General features: G+C 46.1%; 1 long non-coding RNA gene across 1 annotated transcript in view; it reads right to left on the reverse strand.

The window, feature by feature from the left end:
• Positions 1 to 823: 823 nt before the first annotated feature.
• The window catches only part of LOC125941861 (uncharacterized), a 29498-nt gene continuing 7190 nt past the window's right edge, over positions 824 to 23131 (reverse strand). Inside the window, exons 2-4 of the long non-coding RNA XR_007464652.1 lie at positions 19336 to 19472; positions 6549 to 6708; positions 824 to 1122 (exon numbers count right to left, since the gene is read on the reverse strand). This is a non-coding gene — a long non-coding RNA (uncharacterized LOC125941861). The remainder of the gene's footprint in view (positions 1123 to 6548; positions 6709 to 19335; positions 19473 to 23131) is intronic.

Raw genomic sequence — 23131 nt, forward strand, 5'->3', positions numbered from 1 at the left:
CCGGAGCGCTGCGCACGCTTGTGTACCGACGCCACTTCGACTCGTCCGTTCACCTCATATGTCGGACATGTGGCATGGAGGAGGAAGATCTGGAACACCTAGTCCTCCGGTGTGCCGGTTTGTGCCCACGACACATGAGGGCACCACACTTCTGCTATCACAGGGATTTGGGTGCGAGAATGGAGTGCGGGAACGGGGTGCGGCGGTGTCTAACGCAGTGCGCGTAACGAAGGACAAACTGGCGCAGTGGTGGCGTACGACTTGGCAGCAACACAGTGCGGCCAACTCTGAAGGGAACAGCTGAAATCCAGTGTCTCAACGTCAATGTCTGTGCACCAGGATGGGCTGCGTGTGCAAAGGAGCTGGGGTTGGCCTTGTAACGGCGATGTAACGCTAAAAAAAAACAGCTGCTCTCAGAGATGCACAGGCACACCCGCACGTGCTCGGCACGCGCTCGTGCCATTCATCATCATCACCATTCATAATCATCATCGTCAGCTAATCACATTAACGTCGGAATATAGACGATTCCATGTTGGATCCATGAGCGCCGCCATCTTGTACTACAACGCACATAATTTCTAAGTTTATGAGAAGTTGAATCACGTAACATGGTTAAAAAACGCTGAACGGAATGATACAACTATTTTCATGCTAGCAAATTGACGCTTGTAACGTACATTTCGCTGTTAAAGATAGAAACAGCAGCAATAGCCCAATATGGCGGCACCTAGACGCTTCCGTAGAATGGTCTTATATATAGTTGCTGCCGCAATTTCCTTGTGGTTGCAGATGCCTAAACGTAAGCGCTGAAGACACAACAAATTTTATTGTTATTTTTATTTATTTTGCTTTACACAGAGGCCCGCTAGTAAGACAGCTTCGTATTCAACGTTTTCAAACCTGAAGTGCGCGAGGTAAAACCCAATTATGCTTTCTCGTGGTAGGCCGGAGAATGAAGGATACTGGTTGCTATTTCTGCGGCTGCAGAATTCCCCATTTCGCTGCGAGAATGGAAAGGCGGTGGCAAATTCACTTGTCCTGGCAAAGTCTCTCCACGTAGATCTTCACGTTCTCTTTAGGCACGGCTAAAAACGAGTACGTTGTCAGCTCAAGGTCAGGCTGGAACAGGTGAGAAAATTATTGTTAGCATGGCTATCTTAAAGAAGAATGAGATTTAAAATTTTATTTTTACAGCAGTATATTGTTGCGTATATACCTTTATGTAAAATAACGCATAACGGAAGATTCCTGACGTCGCATGCACGGTCTATGTACTGGCAGAGCACGAAGATTTTCCAGGAAAGAGCACTGACAAGGGCACAAGGTGCGATGACACACCGCTGAAATAGCAACTTCAACTTGTCGACCTCTGCTGGACTAGCAGAGTTACCAGTCATGCGGTGCATCTTCGTCCCTTCTGCCCTTCTCAGCGCATTCTGTTGGAAACGCTTCTGGCTTCTCTGATTATCCTACACCGTGAATATTGCACAAACGACACTTCAATAGGAAATGCGGCCTTTTATTACTATAAATTTGAAACAATGACGTAGCGTTCGAAGGCCTGACTAATTGCCTTGATAATGTACCTCTCAAATTTTTCTCTATGTCTCTTTCAGCGTTTAATAAAGTGCCTATTAGGCTTTTAAATGACAGGCCATATGGACATCATAATTGCTGGGCCGTGGGAATTCCAGAGAAACAGCGCTAACGCTAGAATATTTAATGAAAGCGAAATACAAATTCACTGAAGCTTTGTAGGCATAGGCTCCAGCGGCATCGATGGAGAGAAACGAGTGTTTCGTGTATTCTTTAGCTGGCCTGCCGTTCAACATCCACAAAAATATTTACAGGCACCTGGGCCATTCAAAGGTATTCTCAGATTTCTTCCTATTGTGCCAGTGTTCTGCGCCACGAAAGAGTCATTCAGTCAGTTTATTTAGGTCACTAGGTGGCCTCGGCCATAAACGACGTATTAGAGGGTTTTAGCTGAGTGCCTATGGTCCGCTCCGCTCAGACCGGCTTACAATAGCAATTTCCACGCAACCGATTAGCGGGAACGCCAGTGTGCTTGCGCAGAACATTCATGGTGGTAGCGGAACGAAGATCGCTTCCCACGCTACACTTGCGAAGGCGATTGAGCGGAGCGTGAGAGCGCGTCTACTTGGCTTCTCGGTCTTTAGCAGCCGAACTGATAGCGCGGCACTCGCATCTCGGCAAGACGCGCATACCAAATGCGAAATCTACGCAGTTCCCTGCAGTGTCTCAGCGCGTGAAATCTGAGCGGAGCGTAAGCGACGCTCAACTAAAGCTGCCTATTATAAGCTAAAACTTCGAGCAGCAGAATCTTCCAGCTAAGTCACAATCAAAACGCCTGAAGTCGAAACAAATCAAGAAATGAAGTCTAAAAGCACGGTACATGCGGCGCTTATATTCACTGGAGCACTAACTGACCGCGTCATCCCTCGCCGCTTGCATGATCACCGGGAAGGAATGCGCAACGCTCTCGCCAGCGGATGCAAGCGCCGAAAAAAATTTGGCTGTGCAAAAGGTAATTGTTACACGAGTTCAACAGGATTAGGAGTAACAGGAGGCGGAAATAAATCTAGAGTTACTATTTCTCTGGCATGATAAAAAAGTTGCCGGAATTGCGGTCTAGTTTGCCGACCAGTGCTGAATTGGCGCAACACAACCACTGCCCGGTTTCTCGCTCGACTCTTTCCCCGCCACGGTTTCGTCCTCTGCAGATTTTCCCCGCTCTCGGAGAAACGTGGACACTATATATGTAGGCATAATGAACGCACGCATCATCACCGCGCTTTAATCTTATGTTGCTTGAAAGGATGATCTACTGCTGCGCTTTTCGTCTGCTGCAGTGCCGGCACTTGGGAAATTGGTGCTGTGCCGCCACGGAACTTCCACTGGGCACCCGTTCTCGAGATTGTCACCTTGCGCACAGGTGTCGGTCTGCTCAGTGCTGGATGCGTTGGGTCCCGTCATGTCGACAGCAGCAGAGGCGCCCAAATATGATTCGATACTAAAAACACAACGCACAAACATTCAACCTTTCCTTCAGTCTGCCTTCAACCGCGTCGACGCGGTGGTCTTGGAACTGGCTGTTTACAGAAGGTGCCGTTCGCTTTTTTATTGCTTTTCTTCCTTTTCAAGATGACGTTTCGCAAATCCGCGACAAGAAATATTAAAGCACTACTGTCTGCGTTAAGTACAAGCTTAGAGAACGACTATGGAAGCCCAAGAGCGGACGAATTTGTTACATCGGCACGTATGACCACCGCTTCTCGTTCGCTCGACGTATTGAAAAAATTGCTCCAGTTTGACGCGCAAAAATGTCCGAACATAACCAAGCATCATATTTACGCATATGATAAGTGTAGCATCACTCCGAGAGGCGACGGTATTAGCAGCCGTGCGTGCCCCTTCGACATCGGCGTCTGGGAGACGGGGTGTATAGCGGTCTGTAATTAACGATTTAAATAGCTGGTTCCCAGTCCTCAAACTCTTCGTCTTGCATACTGTTTTCGTGTTTAGCAAAGGAGTGTCAGGTGAGTACACTGCTCTCACTAGCGCACATTTAGAGGACGTGTCATTTTTTTCAGGAACATATAGCATGCAGTAGCTGACAACCTAAGCACAGAAGTTGTTTGAGCAGCCACTATTGAAAGGGCTGTCACTTGACGCCTGCTTGACATGAGACGCAGATATCCAGTTTCATAAATTCAGTAACGCGTCATTGTATACAAACGTACTCAGTTATGCATTCCCTTGTCACTCAGAAAAGCCATTGTGAGATGGCAAGCAGCTCTTGGCAAAGGCTTATATCGCATATACGCATGTATCGTGTGGACAGCACGCCGTTTATGCTGTTCTCCCTTGTTCTACATAGACGTTCGACGCAAAAAACTCTGTATCTAAACCTCCGTGGTCTAAAATGAACTCTAAGATTACCCTCTTCGTCGCCATTTCTTAGCTTTTACGGGTAAGCACATACGCGAACTCAACAGGTGCGCTGTATAAACGCTGTTGTCCTCCCAGGGAAAGTACGCCGAGCTTAAAAAGGCCTAGTGGTGTAGCTTCATCGTTTTGTTGCGCTGTGGCAGGCATGGTGGCGCACGAAGTAGTAAAAAATCACGTACTTGCCGGTGCTTCGATCGTAACACGATTAATGATCATGAGCGCGAGTGGTAATGGATATTGCGAGCAAGGCGTCATTGGACGACACTCGATTGTGGCACTGGCACCGAAAGGTGAAAGTCGGTGCAAGTCGGTGCGATTGCTACCATAGTGAGCTTCTACCAATACTTTGAAACTTATAGAGCATTGTTTATTACAAGCACAAATTGACCATTTTCAACAAAGAAGCAGTTTGCTCGCGCACTCAGAGAGAGAGAGAGAGAAGTAAGCTTTATTGGAGGCGCAATTGCTGAGGTGAGACCCTGGCAGAGGAGCCAGCGTGGATGTCATGTGGCCGCGACGCAGTTGGCCCACTCTGCCAGCATGACTTGGCATTCAGGGTCATCCGTCTTGATCGCAGGTTTCCCGGCGTCGAGCGTGGGGGCTTGCTGAAGAATTATCCTTGGTGGGGGGTTAGATGGGCACCCCCAAACTATATAATCTCGGTGTGCAGTTAGTGCTTCGCCGTGCCCGAAGCTAGGTTTGAACTCTTGCTTGGAAAGTTCAGTCACCCTTTTGGGCCTTAGCACGGATCGAGTCTGTACCCGCCGTAGAGTCATGGCCTGCTCCCGGGAGGGAATCATGCTCGGGAACTGATACGCTCTGCACGAATCCTTGTAGAATTGCGTGAATTCGAGATAGGTGAGGATGGGTTCAAGCCAGCCGTCCGGGTCGAGTGATCCCACCTCCCGGTTGTCTGCAGCTCGGGCGGCTAGGTAGCGGCAGCTCGGGCGACCAATGCCATCAATGGCAGCGATTGTGCAACGGCCATTACCCGCACAAGCGGCGTCCACGTAGATGGGCGGTGTTTCTTAAGACCTGGCCAGAGCGCGTCCGCCCTGGCTTTACGTCGATCTGTGTTGCTTCTTTCTTCTTCTCTGGGGTTTTACGTGTCATAACCAGTTCTGATTATGAGGCACGCCGTAGTGGAAGGCTCCGGAGTAATTTTGACCACCTGGGATTCTTTAACGTGCACTACAACGCAAGCACACGGGCGTTTTTGCATTTCGCCTCTATCGAAAAGCGGCCGCCGCGGCCGGGATTCGATCCCGCGATCTCGTGCTCAGCAGCGCAACGCCTTAGCTGACTGAGCCACCACGGCGGGTCGATCTGTGTTGCAATTCTCATGTTTTTGGGGAACAGGTCAAATCGGACATTATTCGATTCGTTATTCAAAAATTTCAAATATTCCCCTGATAAACATAATGAATATTTTTCGACATCGCTGTCATGTCGGTCTAGTGCGCGCGTACGCCGACACTCCGTTCCGACGCACAGCCGTAACACCACGACTTCGATGAAACAGCGCGCGTGCGAAGGCAAGACTCACGCACACAGGCAGACGTTGCGAAAGTGCTGTTGCTCGTATTGACGTCATCAAATTGACAACGCCCACCTTCTTTATGTCACCTGGCGCTGCCTATGCCATCAGGCGCAGAAGAAATGATTAGAAAAGCCAGCATACAAGAGTGGGACTGTTTTTCGAATTTGTGGTTTCTCGTTGGCACTGTGATGTTCGCTAAATGTCATGGTTATGACATTGTACACAAAATAACCGTGTTTTTTCACATGTGCTTAACACGCCTGTTTCTGCAGTCAACGATGAGGAGGTCTTCAAATAATCTATTGGCGGTTCATCCGAGGAGAGCATGACGTAGACTGTCGACTGCGTACACGTTCTCCTTCGTTTGATGACAATGGCATCCTCAAACTAAACTGCTTTTGTGAGCTTAGAAAGGCCTGGAGCAAGAAAAGCATTCACCGGTGGTTGGAGTGGCCCTATCACTCCCCTGTTACTGTAGCCAACGAGCGCAGTTGTTGTAACTTAGGCATTACCCTGGACCTTAAATGAGATTTTCCCAAATGGGCTCCGCAGTTCGTCGGTTGAAGCACCTGTCGATGTAGTTTTGCTGGGGCAAGTCGATGCGTCAAATGAAAGATATGATGGTGTGAAACGTGTGTTTTGCATATATTATTGCGTAGTGGGTAAACTGAGGCTTGTATTGGGCCCATGCCTCTGCTACTGCCCTACTTTTGATGACCAAGAAACAGATTCTTCGTCTGTGAAATCTGTGAAAGTGCTCTCACAGAAGCTAAAGTATTGGTAGCCTGGACACGTCCGTCATCCGCAGCGAATCACTGCAGCCCTGCTGCGCTTTTTTCTTAAATTAGTGCCTGTTCGCGCTCATCACTTCGCCTACTTTTGCCTCTTTTCCTTTACTACCTCCTCCCCAGTAGGTGCAGCAAATCAGATGAAACTTCACCACTTAACTTCACTCCCTTTCCTTGTCTGTCTATATGCTGGGCATCGAGGTAGCAGAAGAGAATGTATGGAAAATAAATGAGCAAAAGCTTACGTTCTGTCTCGGGACCAAGGTGATCTTGAATTGACGAAGCACTTGAGCAGTAACCGAGGCAAGCTCGAGAAGAGCCAGACGTGAGACGCACATGCGTGGCCCCAGTCCGAATGGATGGTAGGCGGTTGAGTTGATCAGATGCTTGTTTTCGGGGCTAAACCTGCAATAATAGCACATACCATTACTAAGAGCCCGGAAATAAGAAGAGAAAGGAAGAGGTTGGGGGGTAAAGTTGGCTTATTGCACTGAAATTCGTCTTCTGGGACCAGGTCGGGCTCAAACGAATGTCGGAACGGATGGTACCACGCGGGTAAACAAGTTCGGTTAACTCCCTGGACTGTCTTGGCTTTGCAAATAAACGTAACATAAACAACTACATTTGAGGGTAAAGCTCGTATTTGAGCTAGCTGGTGCATACAGTTTAGATTTTTCTTCAATAAGTTTAGCTCAATCCTGAAACTGGACTAGGTCGCCTCTTGTTTAATTGTTGTAATCGAACAACAGTTAATCATGATCGTTGGGATACCTAATGAAGTAGCTTTCATATCCGTAATTAAGAGGGAAATTTGCTTTTTCGTAGCACTATATTTGGAACTAAAGGTGAATTTACATGACGTAAAGTCGCGAAGCGTATCACCGATGCGTATAATATTAAGGGAGTCATTCACGCTTCGGCCTTTAGTATTGTAATGTGACTGATTATTTACCTTGTACCATCACCCAAATAGCGTACATCGTCAGAAAAAATCATGTCTATTAGAAGAGCAGCGAACTGCTGCCGAACTCTACAGTAACATTCCTGAATATAGCGGTAGGGAAGCGCCATGTGTGCTGTTTTCCCTGACCTCCGCATTCATTGTTTCTTGATGTTTTCGAGCGAAATTACATAAAATAAATGAAGCGGTGAAAGGCAATACAGGAATTGGTAATCGAAAGGAACCCTCGGGGTATCTATGCACCCATCACAGTTTAACGAAATTCCACAGTCTACACAGTAGGAAAACACGAAAACCCCTTGTTCTCCCTCGGGAGATGTCTGAAGCCCGCTCTAGAGGCCGTGTCGCACGCGACTGAAAGGACGAGGGCTCGACTCGCGCCTAAAGTGACACAAAAAAGAACGCTCTGCTTGACCTTCATCGGGGTATAGAGCGACAGCTGACGGACAACTCGGCCGCAAGCCTTTTATGCCGCGGTTTGTAAGAAAGAAAAAAATGAAGCAGGGGAGAAAATTAAATTCGGCAGAGACGATTACGACAGCTTACGGGCGGGAGTTCACGAGCATTATACTGTTTGTAGAACTCGTAACGTTATGAACGCGCTCATTTTATACACTCGTGACGTGTCGCCACTCCTCCCCATTGTCTGCGCCGTCGCGTGCCCAATGACGCACGCACTAGGCCACACCTTTATTCAGCGAGATGTGTGCGACGTGATGTGTCCAATCACGCGCGCACTAGGCACACGTTTAGTAAGTGACCCGTGGAGCCGCTGTGGCGTCCAGGAAGCGTGCTCGTGTTGCACCCCGGAGTTCGATCCCCGCCCACGCCATAATGTACTGAATTTTATTTTCAAGGCCGTTGCATAATTTTGTTTATATGCCTCCCCCAGAAATGTAGCGTCAATTATCCGGAAATTAGCGACGTGTTTTCATTATTTGCGGCGTCGGTCATTTTCGGTACCATATTTCGGTCCCGCCGGCGCCGACGGATTTTCGTGTAATGGGGCATATAATGCTTGCGAAATAAGAAAATAAGCGATCACCCGCGCGAACGCCGCAGGGCACATCACAGTACTGTGGGCAATTACACAAGCTGCGGTAGATGGTCACGGAGGCAAGGAGCGCAAACGGCATGTGCTCACTTTGTGCCTAGTCGGGAATTTTATAACGCAAGGCGGATACCTTTCTCATACAATACGTACCCCTATTTTGGATGCGGAGCTAGCCCACCGCGAGACTTCGCCTCCCACCACCATCATAGTATGTTTTCTTTAACTTTGTGCCATGAAAATGCGTACCTCTAATCGTAGCTGGCGCATGGGAACGATAGTTGTTCTCAAGGCATTTCTAGGCAACGACGCGCAGGCGAAGTTTTCATTATGGCGCTCTATTGACACGTGGTCGACATTAATTACTTTACTCGTCTGAGATGCTGCCCTTACAGGTTACTGCACTACGCCCGATAATTAGCTTGTTAACCTAGTGCGGGACAGGCTGAATCTCCAAATTAAAGCGGTCTTCAGACTGCGAGGCAAAACTAAGGCTTGGTCTAAGAACCAGTTAGCGATCAAAATTATGTATAATAAAGAAGGCAGCATACCAGCTTGGAGTGTCCTAAAAACAACGTAATCTTGTGTATAAAAAAACCAAAAGCTCAAGAACACTGGCAGAAGTTGGTACTTTAATGGCACGACAATGTCACCGTGACTAGAGCATGTACAGTAACATTAACCAATACCAAAGACTGATGAGCTTTTTTACATGAGCGCAAATTGATTGCTGTATATCTGTAAATTAGCAAAGCACTCGGTTGCAGTCTTGTTAACATGCATGAGGAATTTTGATGATCCTTCATAGGAAAAGATGCAGCCCAATCGCAAAGAACCTCGTCGTCGGATATTAATTGATACTGTTATGCCTATCCGACATGGTGCAAACGTATGACCAAATTAGTAGTCGGCCATTAAAGTCTATAAGGTAGCTCTTATAAATTAATTTGTGTGGTTTGCAGATGGTATGTCGTCTTCTAAAACACCGCGGTGTAACGTTTTGCGATTGCGCTGTTATCTCAGGCTACCTACAAGAGAGCAGCGAAACAGAGACGTCACGTTATTCCCCTAATAGATGCTTAAATGGACACTAAAGGCAATATTATTTCAACGTGGACTGTAAAAATATCATACCAGAAACCTCGAAACGCTTGTTTCGTGCCAAGAAAAGACTTATTTTAAAAGAAAATTGCGTCTGCAGCGTCAGCGTACATCTAGTGTAACTCAAATCGCCCGCCCGAGCGAGAAGTGGTGACGTCATGGCTATATAGTGACGTTGTACCGCCCAACGTTACTAGACTAGCTTAAGTTGTAAAACCCTCCGCCCTTGCGCTCACCGCCGCTGTCGCCACTCATTGGGGAGCCGCCAGAGGGCGGCGCCGTTCCATCGCGCTCCGTTGCAGACGCCTCGGCACAGCCTTGAGCTCGTGCGGCCGGGCAGCTTGCGCGTGTTTCACGCTCGCTGGCGTTCTCCCTATAGTCTGAATTAGTGATACCATCCGAAATCGGTGTCCTCCTACAGCAATAACATATATCGGGCTAGCTGGTTCATACTGAAAGAAGGGTAAACTGCACGATCGGAAGAAATGCATACGATGAAGCGCAGAAGCTGCGTTTTAAGTATCGTGTTTCTTCCTGCCGCCTAAACCTTTCACGCAGGTTACTTTTCCGCTACAGCAGCTTGGCACGTTTTCTAGCTGCTTTTACTTGCTTAACGCTTGGTATGGGGCAGTTAACGCCAGCTGGCGAGACCAAATTTGTTATCCACAAAAATAACAGCACAACGTTCTTGTAAACCAATGAATGTTTTATTAAAGAAAACGAAGTTAAAAACAACTGTATGCCCCTATATATAGCTAAGACTTAAACTGTCATAAGGGACACAATCTAGGCAAATGATTCGGGCCTACGTGGACACCAACTCCACCTACAGCAGCTTGGCACGTTTCCTCGCTGCCTTTACTTTAGGGATGGTCGATGAAATGTTTAATCGATTAACGATTAATCGTTCGTCGCTTTAGCGTATCATCGATTAATCGATTTCGATGCGGGGTTTTTCGTCGATTAATCGATTAATCGACTTTTTTTCGGGCGCTTTAAAAAGGCTGAAACACAGTTATCTATTCACGTAATTACCTATTTTAACGCTTGAAAGGTGGGACCAGGATAAGACATACAAGCGTATAAATTTTGATAAAGAATAATGTTTAATATGTTAGAGGTCAACTATAATTGCCACTAGTGACTAGTGAAGGAATAAGCAATATACAGAGTTTTCATATTGACACGTGTACTTGTTTATCTTTCCCGGGTGACCGCTTTCACCGGCTAACAAATGTTAAGGTGGTGGTCCCACTCCGGCGGCACCAGCCCCCCGTTTCGAGTACTTTTGGAGCAACCGTGGTGGCTCTTCTACTAAGGATATAAAGTTGTCGTATATGCCATAAAAAAGCCTAATTCTTGTAGATTCCAACTATTTATATTATAAAGAAATTGAATAATGTGATTTAGAAATAAATGTTCAAGATCAAGCATGATATACATGTTTTTGCGAAATGTGTCTCAGTTGTGACAATTCGAAGAAACTACCGCATTTACTGCATTGCGGCTTGCTCTGTAGCTTTAGGACATATTGATCTATTTTCCTAGACCGCAGCAAAATACTGTTCGAATTTTACTTTTTGGATAATCTGCTTTTGACGATTGCCCAATATCGCAACTTCGTGTTTGTAAACAGCCCGGCCACTACATGCTCTAGAAAGATTAATTTTGGGGACAATTAGAGTTCAAGGAATTTCCATGTAGGACGCTAAATTTCATTCATGTACCTTTCTTAGTTTTACACCGCACCTTCGTAGCTTTAGTACTCTTCCCGCCAAATATGGGCAAAAGTTAGACCCAGAATTCTAAATAATGATTAATTTCGGTCGCATTATAGGAAAGCCAAGAAAGGTACATAAATGAAATTTTTGCATCCAATGGTAAATTGCTTGATCTCTAATTTGTCCAAAATTAGCTTCCTGAGCCGTTTAGTTGCCGGGCTGTTTTAAAACAGAAGTTGCGATATTTGGACAAACTTCAACAGCAAATTATCCAAAAACTATAAAATTTAAGTTGTTTTGCTGCGCGTCTAAGAAAAAATATGTCCTAAATCTACAGAGCAAGCCGCAATGCAGTAAATGCGGTAATTTCTTCTAAATATGGTCACAACTGAGACACAGTTCGCAAAAACCATGCATCTCATGCTTGTTCTTGAACATTTATTTCTAAATCACATTAATCAATTTCTTAATATTATCTATAGTTAGAATATACAAGAATTAAGCTTTTTTATGGTATATACCACAACTTTATATCCTAAGTAGAAGAGCCGCCGCGGTTGCTCCAAAGGTACTCAAAACGGGGGGCTGGTGCTGCCGGACCGCCACCTTAAACGTTATCGCTCGGCGCAGGAAGCGCCTGCATGTATCGGAATTTTCTCGAACGTTATCGATGCTTCTACCCGTTGTCAGTTGTCACCGACGCTTATCTAATGTGATTGTATGAGTGTCGCCAATTGTTTAGTACCTTCTGGAAGACACGCGGGTACCAGAGATTACTCTGGAACCTTCGATGACTCATGTATAAAAGCCGACGCGCTTCGCCGCTGATCAGATTTCGACGATCGCCGATTGTGTTCGCCGCTATCGTTGTGCTTCGAGTGAAACTTGCTTTTGTGGGCACAGGCTCGCCCAATAAAAAGTCCGTTTCGTCATTCACAGTTTTGCGACTGTTTTCTTCATCGTAACTACTACGTGACAACTACTACGGAATTTTTAAAAATCGCCTGTGGCAGGTAGCATAATTTCTATCGTTGAGCGGTGGACATTAGTAGCATGAGCAATCGAAAGACATATTCAACCAATTAACAAAAATTGACTAATGAACTTCTTGGTTAATTACTTTATGACACATATCGCCATTTACGAATTGTAGCCGGTGAGTTTGCAAGACGCATCTACTTGAAATGAATTTCCAGGATGACACCAGTTTCGAGATACTATTTCTCAAAGTGTGGGACGAAATACATGGACGTTACAGTTACTTTTGTGCTTCAATGCATTTGGTAAAAATTAAGTGGAACAGTGCATTTTTACGGCGAGTGTGATGGCGCATATCTCCAAACTGGTGTCATTCTGGAAATTCATTGCAAGTGGATACGCCTGACAAGATCACCGGCTACAATTCGTAAATTGTTATATGTGTCGTAAAGTAATTAATTAAGAAGTTAATCAGTGATTTTTCGTTAATTAGTTGAATATGTTTCGATTTCTCGTGCGAATTCGCGCCTCATCGAATAACCCAGATCAATGATAAAATTATGCTACCTGCCACAGGCGATTTCTAAAAATTCCGTAAAACTTAAAAATGAACACCCTGTATGTTAAAAATGGCGCTTACTGAGGAGGGTGGGCATGGAGGAAGGAATAATTAGAAGAGAACATCGCAGCACGACTGACATCAAGAAGTAATGGCGCAACACGTTATGGCCACATCAGAGCGCGCGGTAGGTTTAATCCTGCCGGGTGCAGGGCAGCAGCGCAGCTGAACGGGTGCGCACTGATTTGAAACTGCTGCGAACCTAACATTATCGGCCAATACGTTGTCACTCAGGGTCACGTGTTGACCCTACTGCGAAGTAAAAAGCGAAGGAAATCGCGTGACGGTGAGTTCGCTTGCCAAGACTAGCTGCCTCACGTAATGCTCTCGCCTAGTTTATTTCTTCCCACGGGGGCGGCCTCTCTCCGGGCCCCAGGCAGCCTGTGTGACGTGCGCGTAAAGCGGGGAAGCGCTTGGCCAGCTCGACATGACTCGGGAAAACAGTCGACAGTCGCTCTCGGTCTTCGCAGCCGCGCGGTCGTTGCTCGTACTCCGCATTCTACAGTACGATTTCAAAATTTTCACGCCACTTTAGTCACTGTCTGGAAAACGATTAATCGAACTGCTTTAATCGATTAAACCGATTAAATTAAAGGTACACATCGATGACGATTAATCGTTTTGCGGCGTACTTTTAGTCGATTAATCGATTAATCGTTCATCGATATTACCATCCCTACTTTACTTCAAGGCTGGATCCCCGCCGCTGCTCCAGGAACCTTACCTAAGCATCCATTTTTATGCAAGGTATGCGTGTATTCATGCGCGTGACTAAACGGACATTAGCGTAGCTTGCACAAGTGGTGCAAAGCTAAAGAAACAGCGGAGCTGATCGGCACCTAGCTGGTCCTGCCCTTTACGGGTTAAGCTTTTCCGGAATTTATTGATTATTGATCGATTACCTATTGATTGGCTATCGCAAGGTATCGGCCACGTATTTGGGCTACGCTAATCGCTACGAAGTCATCCGCAGCATTTTCCGGAATTTATCGATTATTTATTGATTATCGATTAGCTATTGATAGGCTATCACAAGGTATTGGCCACGTATTTGGGCTAGGCTAAGCACTACCAAATCATCCCTTGCATTTTCCGGAATTTATTGTTTATTAATCGATTATTGATTAGCTATTATTGGCTATCGCAAGGGGATGCGAGGTGCAGCTGTGCGCAGTGACGTCATCGCTAGGCGAGTTTTTGAGAACACTACGCGAGAAACAAAAAGCGTAAACAGCGCCGCTGTTAAAAATTTAATGATGCGTGCACTCAGTTCCTGAAAGCGCAAGGGGCACCCAACACGACTAGGCGTAATCTCTGACAGCTCTTCTAAGATGACCGAGAACAGGTCACCAAAAATCTCTCTTCGTTTGCGTTTTTTTGTCCCCCAGGGGAAGGTTCGGGAACACTTTCGGCACCGCACCCTCGGCAAGTGTCCACTTGTCTCGTGGCACCTCAACCGTCTGTCCATTGATAATATGCACAAAAACTTTAAGATGTCCTGCTCATGATAGTGTAAATCACACACCATGGATTTCGCAGAGAGCTCCCGGTCGTCAGGAGGAATCGCTCTGTTCAACGCCGAGCGAAGGGTCGCACTGCTGGGAGCACATAAGAAGTGGCGCGCCGAACTCTCGACATCGTTCGATAGCCGCTTGTTGCAGTCAGGAACTCAGCACGTCGGCATCGTCTGGTAATATCATTAACAAACGCGGCGAAGGCTACAGTTTCGCGGATGACATGCGAGGAGTTTTTTATTTTCTCAAAATGGACCAAATCCCGAAGCCGAAACTAGACTAAATTTGGCTGCAACGAAAACTACTTGCAATTGGCTTCCATTTACGACACTGTTCAAAACGAAATGGGCCAAATGCACATAGAAACACGTACTCAAAGGAGCTATCCCGAATCAAAAATGAGCCAAATGCGAGGCATGTTTCAATCAAAGTGAGCCAAATCCACTCAACCAATGGGGGAGCTACCTGCGCACCCCGTGACCAAACAGCCGAAATGGCCGCCACTACTCTGCTTCCCGCTTGAACGTGTGGCTTCGTTTTGGTGTTTCTTATCCAAGTTTGCTCGTTTGAAATGGAAGAAGACGGTAACGAAGAGATTGGGGACCGGTCCGTTCCCAGAAGAAGTGGTCCTAGACTACGTAACGAGCGGGAAGCGCGAAACGTAGCACAGCCCAATTGCGGCCACAATAAGAAAACGTTGAAGTGCGCTCTCGTTTCGACAACTTCCGCAAGAAGTTTCAAGCAGAAATTCCTGGGATTCCCGAAAGAAAAGCCTGTGCTTTTATTTAAATGTCTTGCTCTTCGGAATCCGTGAAGCGCCGGAAAACAGGGATACACCCCACCCCCCACCCCCACCCCCCCCCCCCCGGTGGGATCTCAGCGACATAAAGGTACGCCTCCCGATGAAAAAGTGATTCCAGTGTGTCGCGATATGTTTTGTGCTGTGCAAGGAGTCAGCCGCAGTACCGTCACAAGATTGCTAAAGCACAAGCATGAGAACGGTGAAATCAAGCCTGAAAGTCCAGGCGGCGACCACAATTTAAGAAAGTATGGTCACAAGCGTGCAACAATGGATTGCAGCTAGAAAATCACAGTCGATAATACTTTCATGCAGAATATTTCTAAAAAAATTATTCACATAATGATTTTTTTCTTTTTTGCGTTGCAAAGACCTGCATCAATAAACGTTTTTTTTAAAATGGGCCAACTCCTGTGTGACGAATCTATTTGTGCCAGATCCAAACTTCAAAGGTTAATATCTGGTATAGTAATGACGTCACATCTTTTTTTAGTGCTCCCATGAGGTCCTCATATCTGTACCATGAAAAAAATTAATTCAGCAGGCGCCACCGTTCTATCAGTAGGAAAGAACGATGTTTTTCTCAATTCCACTTAAAGTGGACCTGGCTCTTTTAGAAAAAAAAAACTCCTCATGCTTCATGAAATCCGCCGAACAACCAACCACAGAATACACCAACGCTGCACAGCGTGTTTCGTCCGGCCAGTTCGCGTAGCCGGCTAGTGGGGAAGTGAAGCTGGGTTCGACGGCAGCGCCATGAAGGCGCGGGTGGGTGGCGGTTCCGCGCAAAGCCGCAGAGTTTTACAACTGAAGCTAGTCTAGTAATGTTGGTGCCACCAGTGAGTAAAACTAGAGTGTACTAGAATGGGGGAGTAGGTCTAGCGGACGCCTTGGCAAGCTCCGATGGTGAAGCAAAAAAAACCTTGAAATTGCGGCGGCGCTGCGATCGCCTTATTCTGAATATCCGGCCAATAAATGTTGAATCCGGCCGTTTCGGCAGCGCTCATTGGCTGAGGCGAGCTCTAGGGCTGTGTAGCCGTTATCTGCTCGGCGCACCTGTCGTTGTTAAGTCGTTTGTATTCTTTCCGCCGCTCTTTTTCCATTTACTTACAATAGATCGGTGGGGAATAATATCAGTGTGGCCGCCACCGAGTATCCGCCTGTGAAAGCTCCATGCAGCTGCGATAGGGTCTCCGTTGCGACAAGTGTCCGGTCAGCGCGCGGGGCCGCTCCTTCGGGAAAAAACGACGGTGGCGCCACGAACTTTTCAATGAAAAAAAAAAAAGAGTCAGCGGGGAGTCTGCGTTGGACCCACTCCCCCAAACTAGTACACTCTAGTAAAACGGCACCCGCAGACGTCGCTACGGCTTTTTTTTTTGCGCGGCCAGAAACAGAGCCAAGACTACAGCCAAGACAGAGTCGACGGCAGTGCGAAAGCGGAAAGTAAAGTGCGCGCCCGGTGATTGCCGACGCTCATCGCAATGGACCAACTGGTTGACGACCCTGACATCGACACATTCGCTCGCGATGCTGGGCTCGATTTTAGCGATTGAAGCTCCGATGAGCGTCAGATGCTGCCGTGGGCTCACGCTGCCTGCGTCGTTGCCTACTACGACGGCAACCTCGACCCCGGCTCTTCCGAGCGCGAAAGCAGTAAGGACTCCAGAAATGTGACGTCGGGTGACGAAGCTGGTCACCGTGTGGACGTGCCATCGCGCCAACCGTTCAGGCATCCGAGACATACATGGACGTGGCATTCTCTGCTGCTAGCAAATTCAAGTGCGAGTTTAGCGAGCCAGCAACACCAGCGCAGCACTACGCGATATCGGAAATACGTAAACTCGAAAGCGCGCGCGGCGCAGAGTCGAGCGAAAACGAAACCTTTTGACCACCTGTGTCGTTATCAGGTGTAACGGCCAAAAGGTATTTTTCTAAGAATTTAGAATAGAAGTAGACGAGTAGCATTTTCTTTCGTCTTATAATCCCACGAAATAACCTTTTTAACACGAGTGGTTGAGTGCTAGTGACATGTTTTTTTAGGAGTGTCTTCGTCATCGGGTAAGTGCCGGAATGTCCCTGGGCTTTGTCCTGCATCTTGTCTGCTCTTGTCATCTTGTCATCTTTTCCTGCTCTTATCTTGTCCTGCATTTCCATCGATTTCTCGATTACTGAAGCGCTGTTCGCGATTATGGGCGCTATAACGTAAAATGATTCCAAACTATTTGATTCCAATTTCTGCAATCAGCCTCCACGATTGGTCAAAACGTTTTCGGGCCACTCCCAACTTGGCCTGTCTGTCACGCGACGTCACGACAACAGTGATAGCTCCCCATCTGAAATAACGTGTACACACTGATTATGCATGAATAAACAGCGCAAAAGAAAAATAATTATTCCTGATTCGACGCCTTTTCACAGTTAGCCCTCTGCTATTGGTACAATGTTTTCTGGCTACGCCCACTTCGCCTGTCTGTCACGCCATGTCACAAAACCGCGAAAACTTTCCACGTCAAAGTGACGTGTACGCGAAAAAATGCATTAATATGCCGAGCAAACTGAAAAATTTTCTGAATAGCCACAGACTGCCCCGTTCCGAAAGGAATAGAAGATGGCTGCCCGCCGATCGCTCAAGCCCTCGCTACTCGCACCTGCCGGCGAGCATGTATTTAGTTGCGCATGATAAACCTTTTTGCGTGGCAGTAAAACGTTATCGAGCCCTTTCGGCATGCATACAACATCGCTTTGCCAACTCTTCCTTGCTGAGGATCCGTTTTAGCGGCATTCATATCCTTCCGTTGCACGCCGCCACGATTTTCGGCCAGCCACCGCAAGCTAAGTAAGGCGAAGCGGACCAATCGGAAAAGCCGGCACCGCCCTCTTCATGCGGTTATCTATTTTCACTCTGCTGGCTTGCCCCTTCGAAACCCTCTCCATCAGAGTTTGCTCCTCGCCTCTTGTCAGCCAATTACATAAGAAAACCGCTGAGTGTGGACAACGTTATTGGTTTTGAAAGCGAACAAATGTGACCTCCTATAAACGAGGATAGTGTTTGGTTGGGTTGTTCAGACAACGCTGCGGGTCATCGCCCGATGCTTGCGTCGATGGTTACGTAAATTTGACGTCAGGAGTTTGTAATCAAAACAGTTTGGAATCATTTTACGTTATAGCGCCCTATATTTCCGCCTTGGACGTTCTAGAGCATTGCTCTATCACTTTAGCTTGACTTTTATTTGACTTTAGTGTCGCTCTAAACATGTATCCATAGTGACGCTGTACCTATACAACAACATTGTCCTATTACAACTGTACCTATTAGCAACAGTGGCTTAACTTTTCAGGTTGTTTCTGCCTGCGTTTATAGTGTTGCAGTGCTTTGATTTGAAGATGCCTTAACGAAAATTCCGCTACAGCTTTTGTTCTTGTCTCTGGCGGCGGCTGCTACTACTCCCGCAGCAGCTGCTAATGGCGTGGCCGCGCGCGGCCGCGCTCCCTTATCTTGAAAGGGATCTGCGATGGGGACAGAGCGTCGAGTGCTCATAGCCTTCTGAGACCTGAATAGAATTATTGAATGTAATCGCTCTTCAAGATGGTTTTATTGCGGTGACAATAATACAGACACTCCAAGCGTATTTGGGCCGTCACCGTCGCCGTGATGTTCCGTATAAAGTCCAAACACGGTGACATCGTCGCCTCTCGCCGTACGCACCATGTGTGAAAGCTTGCGAGGGTCAGCTGACGATCGCGGATCAATCTCGCGCGCGCGAAGGGAAAAGGCGGGGCGGAAGCGCGCCGTCTTCTGTCGCGCGCGAGGCACGGAATGAGGCGGGAGAGGGGAGCGTTATACTCCGCCGGAGCGTTGTACTCCGGCGGCGGCTGCTGCTCACGGCGCGGCCACGGGGACGCCGACCTTGACAGCGATCTGCGACGTGCACAAAGTGCTCACCCGCGCGGGCCTCATCTTCAAAGCGATCTGTGAAGTGGACAAAGTACGTCCAGTGCCGGTAGCTTCGCATGCGCTGTGCTTTCGACGTTTAGTTTGCGTTGAAGCTCGAAGCAGCTTGTAGGCCAATTCGATCGCTGCTGCGCGTTTTGACAGAGACTATGCGCAGTGATCGAGAGAGATGTGTCATGCTTACTTGTGCTTGCGTGACACCGTGCTTGTTAATTTACTTAGTAAGCGAATGTTTGCAAATTTATTCTGCCAATAAAGCTATATCCTTCGCATAGCTGTCCAAGAATATTCTACCGCAATAGCATATATAGCTACCGGATAGCATACTTCACTTACCTCTCTGGCTTAAATTTTTCTGGTTCATCCAGTGTCTTGGATCATGGTGGAGATGGTATGTGGGGACAACCACGGACGTTCCTTTTTTGATGAGGTACTTGCCGCACCGATGGTCTTCCTCTGCACACCGTGATTGTCTGGAAAGAAGTGCAAGAAAATTGTGGTAAAAATGTATAGAAACAGTATTAGTTACATAAATCAAAATGCGCATTGTAAGCTCTAATATAAAAGAGTGTGCTTTGTGCACACTAAAAAGGTCAGTAAAACAAATTAAAAAGAACCAGCAAGGCTAGAAGGATTAATTGGTGCGCTAGTTCGTTTTCCATTGCTGAACACGTAACTTAGCGCAATACAACACATGCAAAAGAAAGGGAGACACAGATAAGCACTACTCGCGCCTGTTTGATAGCCGGGAAGGACTCTACATATTTATCCTCTTGTCACGCATGCGCATACACAACAATAAGAAAGGGCACATGTACACTCATGGACAAATGAAACCAAAACAAGAAATTAAAAGCAGAACACCTTTCGCAAGTACAAACTGGAGAGCGCGTTTCACACCACTACTTATACGGTAGCCAAAGATGGTATAAGCCCCAGAGTAGGCGTAGAAATCATAATCGTGATAACATTACATATATAATATTGTAATGTTATCAAATAATAAGTAATATAATATATATATATATATATATATATATATATATTGCTGAAATAAAAAAAAGAACGCACCCTACCTACCCCTAGGTTTTTCGTATTTCAAGTGTCGTATTTCAAGGCGGTTGCGCAAGAAGTCGAATTCAGAATCAAGTAAGAGATAGACGGGTCGCTTATACACTGATCTTGTTGATGATAAAGAGGGCCTTCAATGCAAGTCTAGAAGAAGCGTTACCACTCCTGACTCTACTGGTGCGTCCAAAAATCGAGCGTCACTGCCCCACGCGGTATCATAGGCCCCATATGTGCGCCCTTATCTTCCTTCTAGTTTATGTTTTGCGCATATTCCCTTACGCGGTCGTTCACGCAACGTTCGGTGTGACCGATATGCAACTTCACGCAATACGAATGCCTTGCAACCAGCAAGCACCTGGAAAAATGAAAAGCGGGAAATATTCTGTGTGAAGTGCATCAGTGAAGCAGTTAGTTCCGTCATTGGCGCTTTAAATCGAAGATGTTTTCACTATCTTCACTGTTCAACACTCTACTAATAGTCATGAATGAAATTATTGCTCATAATGCAAGTAATAGGTATCTTCTTAAGGGTTTTTGCATCATAATACAACCAACGACGAGTCTTACACTCAGAGGCGTATAGAATATTAGCCAAAAAGTCCAAGGCAGCAGATTGCATTTAATTAGGAAAAAACGGCACGTATGTGCTAGAAAACGCCTGAATATATGCCCGGAACATGTTATTATCGAAAATATGTAGCCGATCCAGTAATGGTTGAGCATCATTATCGCCGCGCCGAGCCGCGTGGCGCTCGGATGAGGACTCCGCCTTCCAAGTAGTGCCCTAATCTTCACCGGATCACGGAACGCTCTGCAGTGAAGGCGTAGGAAGAAGCAAGGTATAGGACCTCAGTTAAGTTGTAATGTTGTTGTTGTTTCATCTTCAATCAAAATTGGTCACTGTAGGGCCGCCTGTACTATACATCGAAATTAAATCCCAGCGACTGTGAAACCCAAACAAGGAAATTGCGCAGATCCCACGCACTATGGGAATCAATGTTATGAGAAGCATTTTGCTGGTACATGGTTATCCAACATTGTTCGTGGTTCTGGAAAACTATACGAGGTGAACCAACGAGTTTGTGCAAATTGAGCAGTCATATTTCCGGGTCGCGATCATATGTGTATGTGACGCCAGCAGCTCTATGACGACCACGTTGAAGACGACCGCACGGCGACAGCAGCACGATTTCTACGCATGCCGTTAGACGCGAGCTTACGGCATGATAGTTCTTGGTGTCTGCATAGGTAGTGAACGAGCGTTAGCGAGACAAACAGAAATTGGGACGTCGTAAACGACTGCCGTGCTATGCAATCGTAGGTACCTATGCCTATGTCATATGGGCTATATTAAAACTACGATACCATTTGCACTCCCGCGAAGAAATGTTAAAGCCTGATTAACTTCAGCGATCATTAAGCCGGCAAAACGTCGCGCAATTTCTACGTAGCGTTAGCTGCGACGAGCAAAATACTGGAAAAATTGTGACCGAACAGTCAAATTCCATGAACCCGTTTCTGTCTACATAATTACTATTACAAATTGATATTGCGAGGAACATAGATTTTGAAATTTCATTTTGTGATCTTAACTCTCCATCCAGATTTAATTGTTTACAAACGTTCATCTATACGCAACAATGTTGCCACACCTCTCTAGTGAAGTTCATATTATATGATTCCGTTACTGTCCACGTAATTACTACACACCTGCATTATACCAAGGAACATATATTTCAACTTTCCTTTTGACGCCTTAACGCTCTATCCACTTTTAATTGTTGACAGACTTACAGCAATACGCAATAGCGTTGCTACACGCTTCTGTCGATCCGTATATATTTTATGAACACGTTTCTATCCACCTAATTACCATATTACATCTTCATTTTGCGAGAACATACGTTTCCAAGTTTCATTTATCACTTCAAAGCTCCATTCATTTTTAATTGCTAGCAGACTTTTAGCTATATGTAACAGCGTTACCACACGTTTCTGCCAAACTGCGATATTCTATGAACACGTTCTTTCTACTACTTACCATTACACTTATATTTACGAGGACCATATTTTAAACTTTCGTGTTGACACTTCAACACTCAATACACTTTTAATTGATAACAGACTTTCAGCTACACGCCACGACGCTACTACAATTTATACTGAACTGTCATATACTGTGAACCCTTTCTGTCAACATAATTACTATATTACAACTTGATTTTGCCAGGAATATATATTTTCACCTTTCGTTTTGGCACTTTAATGCACCGACCGCTTTTAATTGTCCGCTAGCTCTCACGTCTAGAAAACACCGTTGTCACACTTTTCTGGCCAACTGTCCTAATCTATGAACCCATTTCCGCCGACCTAATTACTACACATTGCCTTGACTTTGCGATTAACATATATTTTAAAATTTATTTTGCCAATTTAACGCACAATCCAGTTTTAATTATCGACAGACTTTCAGACAGTGTTGCCACACTCTTCTGCCCAACTGTCATGCTCAATGAACCCATTTCTTTCCACCTAATCACTATACTACAGTTACATTTTCCCGAGGAACATGTATTTCAAATTTATTTCGTTTACTTTAATGCTCCATCCAATTTAATTGTTGACAGACTTTCAGCTATGAGCAACAGTGTTGCCATACTTTTGTGCCCCATTGTCATACCCTATGAACCCATTTCATTCTACGTAATACTGTGCTAAACTTAGATTTTGCCGAGGACCATATATTGTCAAATATCGTTTTGAAATTTTAACACTATAGCCGCGTTTACATGAATGCGACAGTGGCGCATTGCATCACATTCTAGCTCACCGCATTCATGTAAACAGTGGTAATGCGCTAGGAAGGCGCATCGTATTAATGCGCGAGGCGATTGCAGATTTACGGGCGGGAGTCGACTCACTCTGTGGCGCTACGTTCTCGGGAGAGTTAATGCACTACATGTAAAAGGCATCGCATCGCCTTTCCCAAATGCGCTGAGAAATGCGATGCGCTACTGTCGCATTCATGCAAACGCGGCTTATACCTACTTTTAATTGTTGA

This window comes from Dermacentor silvarum, unplaced genomic scaffold (assembly GCF_013339745.2).
Source record: "Dermacentor silvarum isolate Dsil-2018 unplaced genomic scaffold, BIME_Dsil_1.4 Seq483, whole genome shotgun sequence".
NCBI lineage: Eukaryota > Metazoa > Arthropoda > Arachnida > Ixodida > Ixodidae > Dermacentor > Dermacentor silvarum.